This window comes from Lissotriton helveticus, chromosome 8, assembly GCF_964261635.1.
Source record: "Lissotriton helveticus chromosome 8, aLisHel1.1, whole genome shotgun sequence".
Taxonomy (NCBI): domain Eukaryota; kingdom Metazoa; phylum Chordata; class Amphibia; order Caudata; family Salamandridae; genus Lissotriton; species Lissotriton helveticus.
The window spans coordinates 26,923,682-26,940,664 of NC_136069.1; positions in this window are offsets into that span (position 1 = coordinate 26,923,682).

Genomic DNA, 16,983 nt, shown 5'->3' on the forward strand with positions numbered 1-16,983 from the left:
TTTTTTTTTTTTTTTAAATTTCATTGATTTTACAAAACAGTGAGCCACACATCGTTAAGCGATCAAAGGACATATGATCACGCGGCATAGTATGACATGCTTACAACCATCATAGGCTAACATACATTAACAGTGTCGGGCATCCATAAGTGTCCTCGAATGGCAACACATAGTGGACCAGTATCATTAAAATAAGTCTTTAACGGTATGCCAATACAGATCATTCTCAGCATTCTTGTTTAGCAAGTTTAGCAAAACGGTTGGTAATTTGTTAAAGCTATCAGGATTCAATGCAGTTAAAACATCTTAACAAAAACAGTTACCCAACCTCCTTCCCCTCATGCTTGGCCCTCAATATCCAACAGTAGCATTTGTATATCAACCATATCCATAGGTGTGTGTTTCTCGGTTCTGAAGGCTGTCGTAGGTGAACGGCTCAGTGCTGTTAACTTACCCAGCATAGCACACAGATAATGTAAGGTGTTCAAGTGTCCTGTACCCTCGGAATAGGTCCCTATGTGACAAACCCAACATCCCCTAGTAGGGCAAAATATCCATTGCAGCGTATTCTTCTAGCATTGCATACCAGCTCAGCGAGATCGGTGTTTTCCTTAGGCCTCTATATTCCTCCCTTTTCAGTTCTGTCCCCTCCGCTTTACCCCCATCTTAGCATTTCTGCATGCCATTCCTGTAAGGACGGTGCTCTAGTGGCCTTCCATCGTGTGGTTATGGCTCTCTTGGCTAGAAGTAGCACAAGGTTAGAAAATTGTGAGGTACGGCTGCCCTTCTTTTCACAGGGTCCCGGACCTAGGATGCAGTATTCCAAGGTGTCATTCTGGGGTACCGGAGCCACTGCAGTCAATATTTTGCATACCGTTGCCCAGTAATGTCCCAGTCTAGGGCAAGCTCATACCATGTGTACCAATCGCGCGTCAGGTGCGTAGCAGTGCGGGCATTCATCATTTGCCCGTGGAAACATAGCGCTTAGCCTTTGTGGGGTTAAGTACGCCCTGTGTAGTAACATCATTTGGAAAAATTTAAATTTGGGATTACAAGACACCTTTTTGGGGAACCCCAATATAGTGTCCGATTCCTTGTCTGTGAATGCACGGCCCACGTCCCCTTCCCACTTGTCGCGTAGCGGCTGTAATGAGATCGCACTCTCCGCTCGAATCCCGTGGGTTAGCCATTTTGTCAGTCAAGACCCATTACCAATTAGGTATTGCATGGTAAGCAGTGTGTTCGTGGGTGGTTCTGTATCTTCGGGCGACCATGTGATGCGTATATATCTGAAAATATGTGCGTGTAATAGGAACAACGTATCGGGGCACCATGTACGCATACAAACATTTCATGTGACATTAGTACACCCTCTGTAAAAAAGTCTCTAGTGTGGTAATGCCCGCCTCAGTCCACGCCTGTAGGGCACGGTTAGAGGTTAGTCCTGAATGTGTGGGGATAACCAGCAGCGCAATGGTGGGGGTATCTGTCCAGTGTACCTCACTGCACTCCGCTAATAAGCAATAGCTAATTTCAATAAGTGGGGTGTTGACGTCAGCAGAGGGGCTTGCGGTAGTAAGAGTCTGTCGATGATCCCCTTATCCCTATCTTGTGATGTCATATCCAGCTCGTGCAAATTGAGTCTTATACAATAAGATATTACAGTGGACTGAGGAAAACACCATTTTGGAGTCTTGTCAAGTGGGCTTTCGATGCAAAGGTGGCACCAATGAGCAATACCTAAATCTTAATTTATTGATGGGCAAATATACCATAGTGTGGGCCTCCCCAATCAATGTGACCTTTATGGATTGGACCTCCGCCTTCGACCTTGTCAATAGGTCACAGCTTTGGTCTATCCTTTTGGCCTATGGACTGGATGAGCCCATGGTTCCCTTTTAGCGTATATCCACAAAGATCTTAAGGCCCGGGTCAGGATTAGCAGCGTGGGTGAGGTCATAAGGACTGCATAAAACACTTAAATCATTGACCCATGAGGTCCCTAAAATAAATGGTAAAACACTCCCTGTACTACTTTATAAGGATGATGCAGTCCTTATGGGTCGCACTCCTTATGCCTTACGTATCCTAGCGCAGGGTTTTGTTAACCATATGGATAGCCTGGACCTAAGGACCAATTCAAATAATCTTTTATAATGTTGTGTGGACCTGGGAAACACCATCCTTATTCTATATCTGTGGGAGACCAGAAACTGATAAGTACTTGTTCTTTTCCTTATCTTGGGTTGGTCTTTGCTGCGAAAGGCTCCCGGACTGAACATATGGTTCACTCCAAGAGCAAATTCTCAAAGGCCTCTAGCTTGATTCTTAGCCTCCCACGCCCAAAGAGAACAGGTGCTATTTTAGCCATTTAATTTTTTTTAAAATACAGTGTGTACCAAGGGCCACGTATGGCGCCGATGTCTAGGATCATCGCCAAGAGCCACTGCATCCAAGAAGAAGAGAGCAGATTCTGCAGGAAGCTATTAGGCGTACCAATTTCTACAGCTCAATACATTTGCCAGAAGGAACTTAAATTTAAAATTTATAGAGGATTTTATTAGGGCCCGCCCTGCTCTCTTTTGGCTCTCCCTATGGAAAAATCCAGCTGCATCTCTAATGAGAGATCATAGGCGACGGAATTGGCTGTGAGAAAGGGAAGGATATCCCATGGCTGTCAGGAGTGCACGAAGCTTATGTAGTGTTAACAAAGGAAATCTTTTTTTAAATCCTAGCACAGCGGAGACCCTGCATAAAAATGAACTTAGGAATGCACTCTATTCACTTTATAGCACGGAAAGGATCGAAAGGGAATCTAAGAAATCCTCTGTCCTTACTTATATGACCATCAAACAGTCCATGCATCACCTAGCGAGCTATCTTACCCTGCCTATGAGTCATTGGGAGAGGAGCCTCCTTTTTCGCCTTAGGGCTGGTACTGTAAAATCTGCATTGTGCTTTCCCCTCGGCCATCACGCAAATCTTGATCTCTTACCTTGTCCGTGCCATGGCTAGAGTGGCCAAAGAATTTTACATTTTCAGTTTTTCTGTAAATATTATTTAAAGTATATTAAGTGGTTTTTAACTCCGCTTAAAAAAAATAAACTGACGCCATTAGTCTGGAAAATGCTTCTTTGAGGTTGCTTACCCTAGCTGATGGAGAGCTGATTTTCCGCACAGGCACTTCTTTGAGAATGGCTGTGCGAGCACGCCAGATGATGTCTAATCCCTGAGATCCTATATTATCTATATATGTGTTTTGCACAAATCTGATATATCTTTATTATGTGTATTTATGTATATCAACAATGGTTTTTATTGTGATTCCATACTGTGTATTTTTAAATTGTTATGTTTGTTGTGCTTTTATGGATATGACTGTATCCAAATAAAATGTTTTTGAACTTGAACTGAACACTAGAGCCACTGGTGTTGCACATCTGAGAGGTTTTAGCCGCAGAACTGACACTAGCTACTCCAGCAATAGGCGCTGTAACCTCTAAGTGCTTGGCATCAAGCTGTGAACTTTCAATACTTTTTGCTTTATCAATAGCTTCTTCCAGAGATAGATTTTGGCATGACAACAATTTCTGTTGGATCTTTTTAGAGTGGCATCTACATACATTCTGGTCTCTAATAAGTTGAGAAGTGAAATTATCAAAATCACAATACTGAGCTATAATTTTTAGAGCAGTAGCATAGGAATCAATTGGTTCATTAAATCTTTGAATACATGTAAATAACTTGTTTCTGTGAACTACTAAATAGACTTTTCCTTCAAAGTACGTACTCAATTGTTTCACAGCTAATTGTAATTCATCAAGGTCTTCGCTGGTGTGGCCTGTGTACTCAGGCAAGTGGTCAAATACATTCTAACCTTCTACACCTAAGTAATAATACGAAAGACTGTGTTTTCTGTCTGCTTTAAATTTAAGACCATCAATTGCTCCTTGATAAGCACTTAAGGATCTATACCATAAACACCATTTCAAGAGTGGTTCACTTGATTCCTGTAAAAAACGACTGGGGGGGGGGGTGTAACTGTTAGAATTGTAAAAAACTGTCAATTACATTTTTCCATTAAGATAAACCTGGAAAGGAAAGAAACTTAAAAGAAAATAAATAAAATAAAAAACGAGGAAGCAAAAAAAATGAACATAAAGAAGCCTGTCATAAGAAACGTGTTAGGACACAATGCAAGTCATAATGCATTCAACAATGTTCCATCCAGAGAAAAAACAAAGAAAGAAAAAAGTTCTGTGTGGATGTAGTACTGTGGCTGCCCACACAGGGCTCGGAACAGAGCGCAAAGACAATCCAGTGGGCACTCGCTGGTTGCTCTTGAGATTTGGTGTATCCGGGAAGTGAGGCAGTCCCGTAGAAGACAGGTGAGGATGCAGATGAAATGAAGGTGGCAGCTGAGACGGTAATATTTTATTGACTTTAAATGGAGCTATAGTTTTGTTAGCATAGGCAGCAGGGAAAACAATGCAAGCTGGAGGATATCCTTGCTCCGACACGAATGGCAAAACGAGAGACGACTCGATCAAGGCAGCCGCATAATCCTGAATGCGCGAAGTAGTAGAATCACATAGGCTTGAAAAACTTAAAGGCAATTATTCTTAAGACAGGTCAGGCTTACGGTATCCCCGCACAAGTCGGGCTCACGGCAGACACATACGAAGCTAGCGTGCGCTGCTCATTGATATGAAGGCACGAGAAGTTCGAGCCAAAACAAGCACAACCATGTTCCACAGGTAGTCCCGAGCCAGTCAAGAGCTGGTAATACACACCACCAAAATGGACATGGAGAGGGAGGCTGGAGGAAGAGCGCAAGCGTGACAGTACATTAGGTACAGCTTTGAGGACAGACACGCCTCGTAGGATATTGAACTGAGAGGCAATGTCACAAACAAGAAATCAAATGCTCATGAAGTAACCGACTTGGTAAAATAAAAATTAGGATGGGAAAAAGCAGCATACCACACGTAGTAATCCCTGGGCCCTTGTATTTCAGGTGGACAGTGCCTGAGTTTTGTAGGACGGAGAAATCATTTTGCAGAGGTTCCTAGTCGAAACTGTAGTTCATCCCAAGCTTGTCGCCTTATCGTTAAGTACACTTTGAGACGTTGAAGTTCTCCAAGAAGCAAGAGTTTGTTGAGCACGTTGTGTACAGGTCCAGAGGGCCCAAGAGATCAGCATCAACTGCACAACAGTTCTAACAAACATTCCACAAACCACATGACTAATGAAAGCTCCCAACAGAGAATGACCATTAAACATGCCAACCACTAACATATAATATAAGGTACAATGAGAAATGAACATAAACACCACAGTTCAATTAGTAGTGAATGGAATGTATAGAAAAAGTGCCTGGTTGGGCATATAGGAATATTACTGAAAAAGTAGAGCAATTTAGGCATGGTGATCATCTTAAATAATAAAAAGGCTTGTAGAACTGCCTGTGATTCTGTTGCGATTTAAGACTCTGTGATGATAATTTAATAATGTCAGGGGCTGCCTATTGACCACACATTGGGGATACCAGTGGCCTGCCTGGATGCTCATCCTCGCCATATCAGTGCGGAGTATAATATTTGCATAGAAAGTGTATTTCTCGGTCTGTGTGGGTTATTGCACCTCCAGATGTCACTAAGCTACAGATGTGTTCTCGTTTGGTCTAGTGCCCTGGCAGCCAGTGGCACAGTGTATTTTGCATCTGAGGTTCTATTGATCTGAAGGTCTAGTCCCAGGTTGAAATCTCCGACTCATAGTTACTGGCATCTGCTGTCCTCTAGGTCCTGGAAAAATGTAGGTGAATCAATATTTGTTTCGTAGGCATTGATAATATTAACAGGCCTTATCTCTCATAAACCGTGTACTACCAGGAAGCAACTCTCAGGATCTTCAAAGAACACTTCCTGTAATAGCTACATAAAAAAGCAAAAGAGCGGTGTGTACTCCAATGGGTCGCAAATCTTGTTTACGGTTAAGAATGTTCCCTGTAAACGTACAATGTGCATATTGTGCCTATCAAGATACGCCAGCATGATTAACTTTATTGCGTGATTTAAAAAACCATTGCAAGTACAAAATTTAAAAAATGTCAAAGGTTCATTTAAAAAATTCATTTAAAAGTCCATTTAAAAGGGAGGATAAGTAATGTCCGATATGGGTAGTAGTGACAGGTGTGGCCTGCCAAGACGTTATCCCAACTGGTGATCACAGACGATGGGCCCCTCACAAAGTTTTTTTACTGCGTGATCCATGAATCTTACAAGGGCACAGTTTAGTTTAGTGTTCCTAGGATCGAAACAGGCTAGGACCGCTGCCCTACACTTTCTGATCATTTGCTTGAGGAGGGCCCGTCTTTCTGTCAGCAGTTTAGGGCAAAGACAAATGATGTGTATTATGTCTTCTTTATGATTCCAACAGAGTCAACATAAATCTCGTCCTTGCTCTCTTTTCCATTTTGGCAAATAAACCAACAAGTTAAGAACTCCCAGTCTCAATTTTAAAAAACGTAGTTTCTTTCGTGCCGTAAAGGATACGGTTAAGTATTGCTGTGGGATTAACAAAGGGTTAGCCACCCGTGACTTCTTTTAGCTAGGCGTGCCTTGTCTTCGACTATTGAAAGTTGTTTGGTGCTTATTTTCGCCAGCCTTTTGAATTCCTTCTGACTTACGTGCATGCTCCAAAGATTCTTTAGACATAGCGTTGTTAGCCCTATTGCCCAATAGTCATGGCCTGCTCGCCATGTGTTCGTCTCAAGGCTGGCCCACAAGTGATATCCTAGGCAACCTTCCTTCGACAACCTCAATTTGTGACAACACACAAGAAAAGTCATGGCCCTAGCGAGTGGTTGTTGGCAAATTCCCAGTTCCAACCTAATTTGTGCCGGTGATGTTTGGGTTGGTAGCTCAAATACTGATCTGTATATTTTTATGTTGATTTTGTCCAATTAGCCGCTATCCAGACCTTTTAGGACTTCGCTGCCTTAGGTTAGGGTAGGGATCATTTTTGCCTGTGCGACCTGTATTGTTGGTGCAAAGGTTGGGCCTTGTAATTTCTTCTGAATTGAACTGATTGCAAAAGCAAGTGCAGCACCCTTCCTTTTTTGCTCTTCCAAGTGGGATTTATATTTGTCGTTGTTATTGAAAATAACTCCCAGGTACTTGTGAGTGTTCGATTCCACAATGCTTTCCATGTTCAATTTCCAAGACAGTTTTTTAGCTTTACCTGGACGGACTACCAACATTTTGGTCTTCTTGTTGTTGATTTGAAGCTCGTTTTTAATTGAGTATTCAGAAATCACATCCAGGAGCCTTTGCATTCCAATCTTTGTTTTACTGAGGAGGACCACGTCATCAGCCTATAAAAGGTTTGACAACAACAGCTCAGTCACTTTGGGAGCATGAGAATTAACCTTATTTAGGGCGTCTGGAAGGTCGGATAAAAATAGGTTAAAAAGTATCGGGGCAAAGGACACAGCCCTGCTTTAAGCCTTTTGTCGTCGGGATTGGGCGGGATAATCTTGAGCCGTCCCCGATCTTAATCTTGACCCATGTGTCTTGATGTAGGAGTTGTATGGCTCTTAGGAGGTCAGCTGGAATATTGAGTCTAGACAGCTTCTGCCATAGCTTTGCTCTATTCACATTATCAAAGGCCGCTTGGAAGTCGATGAACCCCATGTAGAGTGGGCAGGAGCTGAACTTTGCTTGGTCGATCAGGCAGGAGAGGGTCATCAGGTTGACTGAGGTGCCGGTGTTGATTGTAAAGCCAGTCTGATTTGGAGGGATAACAGAATTATCGTCCGCCCATGCCCTAAGTGAGTTGAGCAACACTCCCGCAAAGTACTTAGCTTCATTGTCGATAAGGGCAATGAGGCGGTAGTTCCCAGGGGATTTTTTGTCTCCGCCTTTGAAGATTGGTGCGACGATTGATCCCCGCCAAGCGGGCGGTATGATGTTGTTGTGCAGGATTGAGTTAAATAAGGTGCATACCTTCTCAGCCCAGAAGGTTACGTCGTCCATGTACAATGCTTGTGGGATTCCTCCTGGACCTGGCGCCCCGTCCTTCCGATCCTTTTTGATCAGCTTTTCAATTTCTGCCTTATGGATGGTTGTGAGAGCCTTACTGCTGTGAGTCAAAGGGCACTCATTTGATAGTTCCATTTTTTGATCTTCATTAGGGCGCTCCTTCATTAGGGGGTTTGTTGTGTTCAGGTCTGGTGCCCGATCAGCATCTTTTTGTGCCGCATTGTCATCGGAGGGGGAGCTCTGGTGAAGAATATTTGCTGCCCGATCATTGAAGTGAAGATAGAGGAAATCAACCCACTCTGACTCTAATATGCATGAGGAAGCGACTTTAGATGCACGCCCGGATACACTGTTGATTGTGCGCCAAAACCTAGCAGAGTTATTTGTTTTAATATCTTGCTGTAGTTTAGCCCAGAACGAATTCCATTGGTTTCTGCGCAGCTCACTTTTAACTTTCTTAAGATGGTTACGGGCCTCTCTCAATTTTGTTATTTTTATGAGATCCGTTGGGTCAGTTTTTAACGCCCGCCATGTTCGATTCATGGATCTAGTTGCAGATTGTATCACAGGATTCGAGCGGGCGTGTACTTTTGTCCGGTCTGGGCTGTATGCCTTATTGGTTTCCCGTATTTGTTGATTAATTCAGTTACAAATACTGACCAGTTGGCGATTGTGTCCTCTGGGCGCATGCTGTGACGCTCGATGGATTGTTTTGCCGCTGTTGCTATATGTTGAAAATTACTGAAGGAGCATTTGATCCGTTTTAAATTAATTGTAAAGATCTCGGATGGCAATGCCCTTTCTTCCTCATGTTGCATAAGACTGGTCATCAATGATATGTCTTGGGGACAGTGGTCACTTTCTGTTCTGCTCCCAAGACGGTAGCATGTTATTTGGTGGAATAGTGAAAGGCTGCCAAAGGTGTAGTCGATTAGTAAAGTACCCTTTTTCGATAAATAGGAGAAGTGGGGAGGCTTATCTGAAGGAAAATGCCCATTTAGTGCTCTGAGTCCCAAGTTTTCGAGGTTACCTTGTAGGGAACGTCCCTTTGGGTCATCCTTGTGCCCTCCTGGCCGGTCCTGCAATGGTATCTCCCAGATATTGTCGTGTGATTTAGTGACCTCATTTCTTTGTAGGTCTGACATTAGCCACATGTTGAAGTCACCTGTCAGTAGGATATCTGGATCGAGAGGTCCCGATTTTACTCTCACTACTGTTGCTAGGACTTCTTCTACAAAGGATTGCTTTGCAGCTGTGTTTGGACGGACATAGGCGTTCATTAAAATCAAGGTCCCGCGTTGACCTTTATCAGAAGTGTAGGAAATTCCCACGCACTGGACACAGTGTGATGAGCCCAACATGTCCCAAGAGGTGACTGCGTTTTTCGTTGATATATAGATTGCTAGACCACCACTCCCTCTTCTTAAGCGATTCTGTTTGTAAGCTGGAATGTGGTGGGTTTTGAAGCCTTCTATATGCCGCGGTTCCCAAAGCCATATCTCTTGTAGTAGAAGTATCCCAAAATCCTGGAAGTAAGATATTGTGGCGTTGTCCTCAAGTTTTCTTACTAGGCCATTAATGTTCCATGAACAGATATATAGAGGAGGCATTTCGTGTCGACATTCCCTATTGGGCTGTCATCGTAAAAGTCGAGTTGTATTCAAAGTGCCAGCCACCCATGACCATGTACCAGCTTCTTCCTGATCCCTAGTTGGTCTACTCGCATCTTCTCTTAGTTTCCTCTGTTTGTACTCAAGGCTGGGGGTTTTATTGCGTGCACCACTAAGAACTGAGTGCCGCTCACTGTGGGTTGCTGCCGGGGTGAAGGACTTGGGATCTTTGCGCATTGCAAGCGCTTTCAGAATCGGACCCTGTGGGCTGTCTTGAGAAGAAAAGGAGACGAAGTGTACCACACGCCGAGGGACTGCGAGGACCAGCAGGCTCGGCGAGTCACAGCTGCTGCCTCTTCCCTCGGCGTTCCCGCCCCCCCACCTGGACATTAGAAATACCTTTCGCGGCCCCCGCTCCGCGGGTGCCGCTCACTGTGGGTTGCTGCCGGGGTGAAGGACTTGGGATCTTTGCGCATTGCAAGCGCTTTCAGAATCGGACCCTGTGGGCTGTCTTGAGAAGAAAAGGAGACGAAGTGTACCACACGCCGAGGGACTGCGAGGACCAGCAGGCTCGGCGAGTCACAGCTGCTGCCTCTTCCCTCGGCGTTCCCGCCCCCCCTCTTCCAGAGATTTAATCTCGCGCATACTTCCGCGACGCGGGACATAGCCGGGGCGAAGCCCGGGCAAAGCGCGGGCCCTCTGTGGCCCTCAGAGGCACGAGGTGGCCGGGACGGGCCAGCTCCCTTGGCTTCACATCTAAAGAAGGTATAGTACTGCATACCATTCACAAGACTATCCATGGACTTCCTGGCTTCTCCTTCACTGTCACTAATTTTGAACAGACCTTACTTTTAGTGCTACATAAGGGGGCATACCAACCTACTATACTACAGCCAGAGAATGGAAACGCTTATTCTGAGCTATGCATCTCCCACCTCTATCTGCGAAACAAATATTGATGATCATCGCCAAATGTTATCCCCGTCACATACCCCCGTTTGTTTGCCAAACTTGTCCTACTGGGAGGAATTAAATGCTCTGTGCGGGACTAAGTTTATTCCAGTAATATCCCCCTCCCCGTGAAAGGACTTAGCATCAACACTCCCCTTGACATACCTGGTGAACTTTCCCTACCACCTATTGAGGATAACATCCAGGCTACTGCTCTGTTGCCGGGCCAAAGCGTGAAAAGGAAATACGAAGGGGCAAGTGAATACGAACTCCAACCCAAAATACAAAAACGCTGTATCGATCCCCCATCGCCTGTTATAAACTCCATCACACCCAGGGGGGTTGGTGAATGTTTGGATGATAAAGTAACATCGCCTCTATTGCAACTACTGCCCCAGCTCGGACTGTTGTTAAATTCTGTAATAGCACCCTTGCTAGAACGAATCACCGCTTTAGGGGATAGGCTGACAAGTATAGAGTCTGCTATTAAAGCCAACTCTTCACATGTTATAAACATGGCAACACCCAATTGCTCCATTCCACTAACTACACCTGAAGTGCTTACGTTAACTGACACAACAAAAACTATCTCAGCTCCCAGCATGTTACCTCCAATTGCTATTAAAACCACGCATAAACCTTTGTTTAACACAAAAAATGTCCCGATTGAAAGACAGCCTCCTAAGAGTCAACCCCCACTGGTTACTAAAATTGCCCCTAAACCTTTGTTAACAAATTACTCCGCTATTAGAGCAGAGCCAAACAGAACAGCACGTATAGACCTACCCCCGGAAGCCGCCCCCTTTGTGCTTGTTCTTTCAGGAGTATCAGTTCCCGCTCACAGGAAATCCGAGAGTTATCAGGACCTATTATATAAGGTCACTTTCTGGTTAGCTAAAAATAGACCCCTGCTACCCAATATGAATGGTGGTATCCTGAGTGTTAGAAGGGTGGGCTGGTTAGGGTCTCTACCAAAGGACATTCCTGGGGACCTAATCCTTGTTAAATTTAGGAACAGAAACATCGTCCCCTACTTACGATCCTCCCAGCCACACGAAGGTGATGGCCCCATCTCCATTTGGGATTTATATGATTTTTATCCGTGTACCCCACACTTTCCCTTACTAAGATCTAAAGTAGCACACAATTATCTGCCTGAAAGGGGTGGTATTAGCTCACCAGCTGTTTATAGATATGACTAATTTTATAAACACCTTTATAAACACTGCAATGCTTGAATAGCTGTTATTAAGGGTCAAGTTTACGTTTTTACTTAACCAGTATTGTGGTTTCTATGTAGTACATTCTTAAGCAAGGAAAAGGCTCCCATAGATTGGGCTTATGTCTCTTTCAACTTATATCATATGTAATTATGTAGAGCCAATAGCTGAGTGTCAAACTTGTAAACTTGTTACCTTATTTCTCTTGGGAAGTATTCCTGAATTGACTCTTTATATTTGTAATAACATTGACATAAACGTCTTTCTATGTTATTTAATTGTTTTTTTAAACAAGACTCTTGGAGGAAAATTTCAATTGTTTGTATAAACCTGTACATATTGGTTGTGTGTTTTGAGTATGTATTTTATATGCATGTCTTTTATGAAGAAAAACTTCGAAATAAAGACGTTAAAAACTGAGTACACAGCTCCCCTCTCTCCTCGTCTCTGTTCGTGGACTTGGCTTGACTGCAGGACGAGGGGGTAACACACTTCCCTGCCTGGTTGTATCTGTATGCCCCATTGCTTGAAAATGTCGGTTTGCCCTAAGATTATGTTCTTCGCCTCTACGGAGCTCCAGGTAACCTTAGTAGTTTCATTCGTTTGGCCTTGGCACGGTCCGATGAATTCTATCGATGCAATGTCTTGCGAGGTTATTGTGTTTGGCAATCCTGTTGCTTAGTATCAGTTTTATGATGTTCCCCCGATTTAAGACGTCATGACTGCCTATTGACTTGTATTCCGGATAAAAAAGGGTGAAGAGAGCATCCCCACTCAACGATGTACTAGGCAGCCTTGGAGTTACCCCTGTTATTTCTGCCGTAGGCATAGGTGCTACTTTTGTCATAGGGCCCATGGAGTGGGCCTTGTTCAGCACAGCATCAAGCCTTTCGTTTATTTCTTGTCCCACGGCCCCTTTAGCACTTGCTAGGATTACACCCTGTTGGTTGTTGTCACAGTTTATGGTGTATACCTGGTTTGAGGTCATAGTGCCTCCGAGTTGGATTGTCCTGCGGCGTGGGAATTGGCTCTGGGCCATTACGTTCTGCGTAATAGGTGTATTTGGAGGATCCATGTGGGTAATTATGTTTTGCTCTTTTGTCCCGCTACGCACCCCTTTTTCTAGGGGTGCCATTATTAATAGAGAAGGGGAAGTGCCACTCGTTGTTTTTTGGCTGTCCTGCGTGAGTGGTTTTTCTTCCCTTATGGTTGTTGGTTCAGAGGAGTTTTTTGGATCATCGTCCTCTGTGGCTACTGGACGTCTAAAGGTGTTAAACATCGGGTAGAGGCTTAGATCTTGTTTGCCCATCCTCGTTTTGTTACGTCCTTTCCGCTTCCTCTGTCTTTTCACTTTTCCCAAGGGATCTTCCAGGTCTTGTTTACTTGCAGAGGGGAGGGTGATTTTTTCCTTACTGGTGGCCATAGACGGTTGCTGTTCACTCGTACGACGAGCTTGCCCGGGTGGATCTTGGGGTTGGGAGAAGTTGGTCCCTTCGGCCCCCATTGGCCTTGAGTTTAGAACTGTATTTGTTTGCAGGTCATCACTTAAGTCTCCCAGGTTTGCATCACTGCCATTCCCAATAATGGGTTTAACTTTTGCTATTTCTTTTAGGTCCACCACAAGCTTTTCCATTATCCCTGGGAGTGAGCTGAGTTTCTCCACTATTGGTGTACAGGCGCTACCTTGTTGCCGGAGGTCAGCCGCTTCTTGGGCCCGTCTGATCAAGCTGTTTAAATTTGAGATCCTGTCGGCAATTTTGACGACATACACGGCAAGTGTGTTTAAAAGGCTGATTTGAATGTCCATTTTGTCCGCTTGGTAAGTCATTGCATCGGCTGACTTTTGGAGAATGTTGAGGGCGGTCGTCTATGCCTCCTCTTGTGAGTGGCCGTCGCGTTTGTCCTGCCTTGGTGACGTTGGTGGTTGAGGGTGCTCAGAGATGATGTTCCCGTGTGGGTGCGGCATTTTCTCCCACCTCTTTGTCTCGAAGTGGGTGAATTCTTTCGCGCCGCCCTCAGCTTCCTCTATAGTTCCTTCTACAAATTCAACAAGCTCTAATTTTCCCACTCTGTGTTGCTCCTGTTTAGCTATATCTGTGTCATCGCCCCCAAGAGAGATAACAAATCCTTCCGTCCTCGGGGCCCTGGCACTGTCCATTTCCGGGTAGTACGGGAATTCCCCATTTTGACTGCACGGGATGCTGAAGCTAGTTTCGTATAGCTTTCGATTGAGGTCTTCTGAATTGCTGGTTTCCTGTCCAATTAATTCTATTTGAGGTTCACAAGAATTATTTGCAGCATTGGTTTTGGCGTCAGGGGATGGAGCAGGGTTGAGCCGACACGCTTGCTGGACTGAGATGTACTTAGATACTTGACTACCTCTAGCCTCAGCCGTGTCTGCCACTGAAGGCTTGCTTGTGACAGAGGCTGACTTGTGGCTGCTTTGAGGAGTCCAAGTCGGCCCTTTTTCAGCCGAACTGCCATTGATGATGGTCACTAGGGGAGTGAGGGGGTTCGGAAGGCCCGTGATATTCCTGTTGCTTGAGAAGACCGCAGATCCGGCATCTTTAAGAAAACAAAATTTTGACGTTATCTTTGGTTGGTTATCACAGAATTTGTGGGCTGTTCTATCAGGGCCATTCCCGACCGATTGAGTCATGCTGTCTGCTGTGTTTTCAGAGACGTTCAACAACAGATTTGATGTCTGCTCAGAGACCATAGTTGGCTTCACGGTTTTCCCTCTACTTTTCTTCTTTTGTGGGCCCGATATCCTCACCCTGCCAGATCTCATCTCAAGTGGACAGGGTACAGGGATTGTCTGGAAGATGGAGCAACACAGGGCCCCTGCCTCAGCCCTCCGCCACCCCCACTACGGCCGGTGCTTCAGCCGCTTGTCTCCGGCCGCTAGGGTGTGGTACGCGGGTCCACTGGGCTGTCGCGTTGCCGCACCTCTCGTCTCCTCTCCCTTACTCGCCTCTCCGCCAATGGCCCGTGATGCGCAGAATTGGCTGCCGAGGCTGCTGCGGCTGCAGCCCGTGATGCGCAGAATTTACTGCTGGGGCTGCTGAGGCGGTGCGAGTAGTGCGGCTGTGTCAGTAGTGCGGGCTGCGGCTAAGTGAGCTGCAAGGTCGAGGTGCAGCTTGCAACAGAGCGCGGCAGAACGCCACTGCAGACTCCTCTCGCAGCCACTAGCCAGTCGCTGCACCTCATACCTCCTACCTCCTTGGACGTGGACGCGTGGACAGGAGCTCAGAGCCTGACTTCTAATGTATCGGACTTCCCCATGCCAAGTCGCCTCGGCACCGCTCTTCACTCCTCCTGCTCCGCGCTGCAGCCTCTCACAGGAGCTCCGGTTACTAGCAGCGGTTGTAGGTTCGTGAGAGTGGGGGAGCTCAGCAAGCCGGTAAGCTGGTAATCCGTCAGTGCCGCTGACGTGATAGATCCAGCAGTACAGCCGACGTGGTAGATCGCGGCAACACGGGGAAGTTCGGAAATCCGATAAACCGATAATCCGATAGTCCGGCACTCCAGACAGTCCAGGCAACGCTGCAGCTTACAGCGATTCTCCAGCTCCTGCTTTCCCCTTTGCTCTGCCCCGCTCTCAACCCCAAGCTACGGGCCACGGAGCCACGGCACAGCACAGCACAGCACAGCTCGACAGCTCGACTGCTCAACAGCGCCAAACAGCAGATACACCAGCACATACCTGGCTTTACAGGCATTACTGGGCAAGTTACTTACCTTCAGTAACACCGTTTATGGTGGACACTCTAGCCACAGATTCTTTACCTTAGAATATTCCCCAGACGTCAGACTGGATCCAGAAACTTTTCAAGCAGTACCTCTGTGCGCTGGTAGGTGACATTGAGTGGCTCTGAGTCTGCGTCATCTAATCTGAATGCAGCCTGTGGTGCCTATATAGGACCCACGCCAGCACGCTGACATCTGTTACTTTCGGCAACCTTTCCACGCCAGGAGCGCAAGCAACAAAGGATTCTGATGTACACTAAGGACCTCATAAGAGTCACCCTACATTAAGAAATCTGTTCATTGAGGGGAGGATCAGTAAGTAATCTGCTACTAGATAAAGTCTCCCAAATCAATACCTCCCCGGAGGTGGGTCTGTCCACAGATTTAGACCAGGAAGTCCAAGAGGACAGAACAGGCAAAGTGCCCATCACAACAGACGATACTACCCAGAGAGTAATGTTTGGTAAATGGGTGCAAAGATGCCCACATTGCAGCCTAACTAATAACAAAATAGGGCTGGCTCTGATCAGTAAGGCTGAGCCTGATAAGTACAACAACAAAGAAGGGATGCCAATGCTGATATATTTTTTAGAACAATTACTTCCACAAAAGTACAGACACCGGTTCAATACCTGGGATGGCTATAAAATAGCTATATATTCACAGTAATTGGAAAACAACGGACACCATTTCAAATTTAGTGCTCCTTTACAGGTTGTATTCTTGACAAACAATGCGAATTCGGCAAAAAACAGTAAAAAGTTTCAACCATATCATCACTTTCCAAGCATGTCACATTCACACCACTCTCATTCAGAGATTTGTAAAAAACACAAAAGATAAAGAAGAAAAAGAAGAATGAATTAGGAAAATATCGGGTCAACTATACAGTTCTAAAGCAATTATTAGGAGTAACACTATATACACCGCTATTATTTAATTTTTTGATTTTCAGTTGTCAAAAAGAATATGTAACACTCAATGGGTGTATAAGCACGAAACCAAGTGCCGAACAATTAAACACCAGGATTGCACAGGTTGACCCTAAACGGTCTACGCGTTTCGAATCCTTACTAATCACAGGATTCTCAACAGGACCATAGAACGCTCTGTAGAGGAGACAAAAAGAGAGAGAGCAAAGACCAAATCTGAGTATCTAATTCAGTGGTTAACATAACCGTATAAACCTCACAAGCACTACTACACCAAAAATCCAGTAACAGCTTACCCATCAGAAGAGCAAACGGAGATTATATAGGAATTGTGGTTGCTCCTACATAAAAAGAAGAATCAGAAATAAAAACAATTCAAAACAAGGGGAGAGGGGAAGGGGTGTTAGTAACAATTCTCAGATGCCAATATGAGTTCTACACGTCTATTTACCACATGAGTTACCTTGAAAAAGGATTT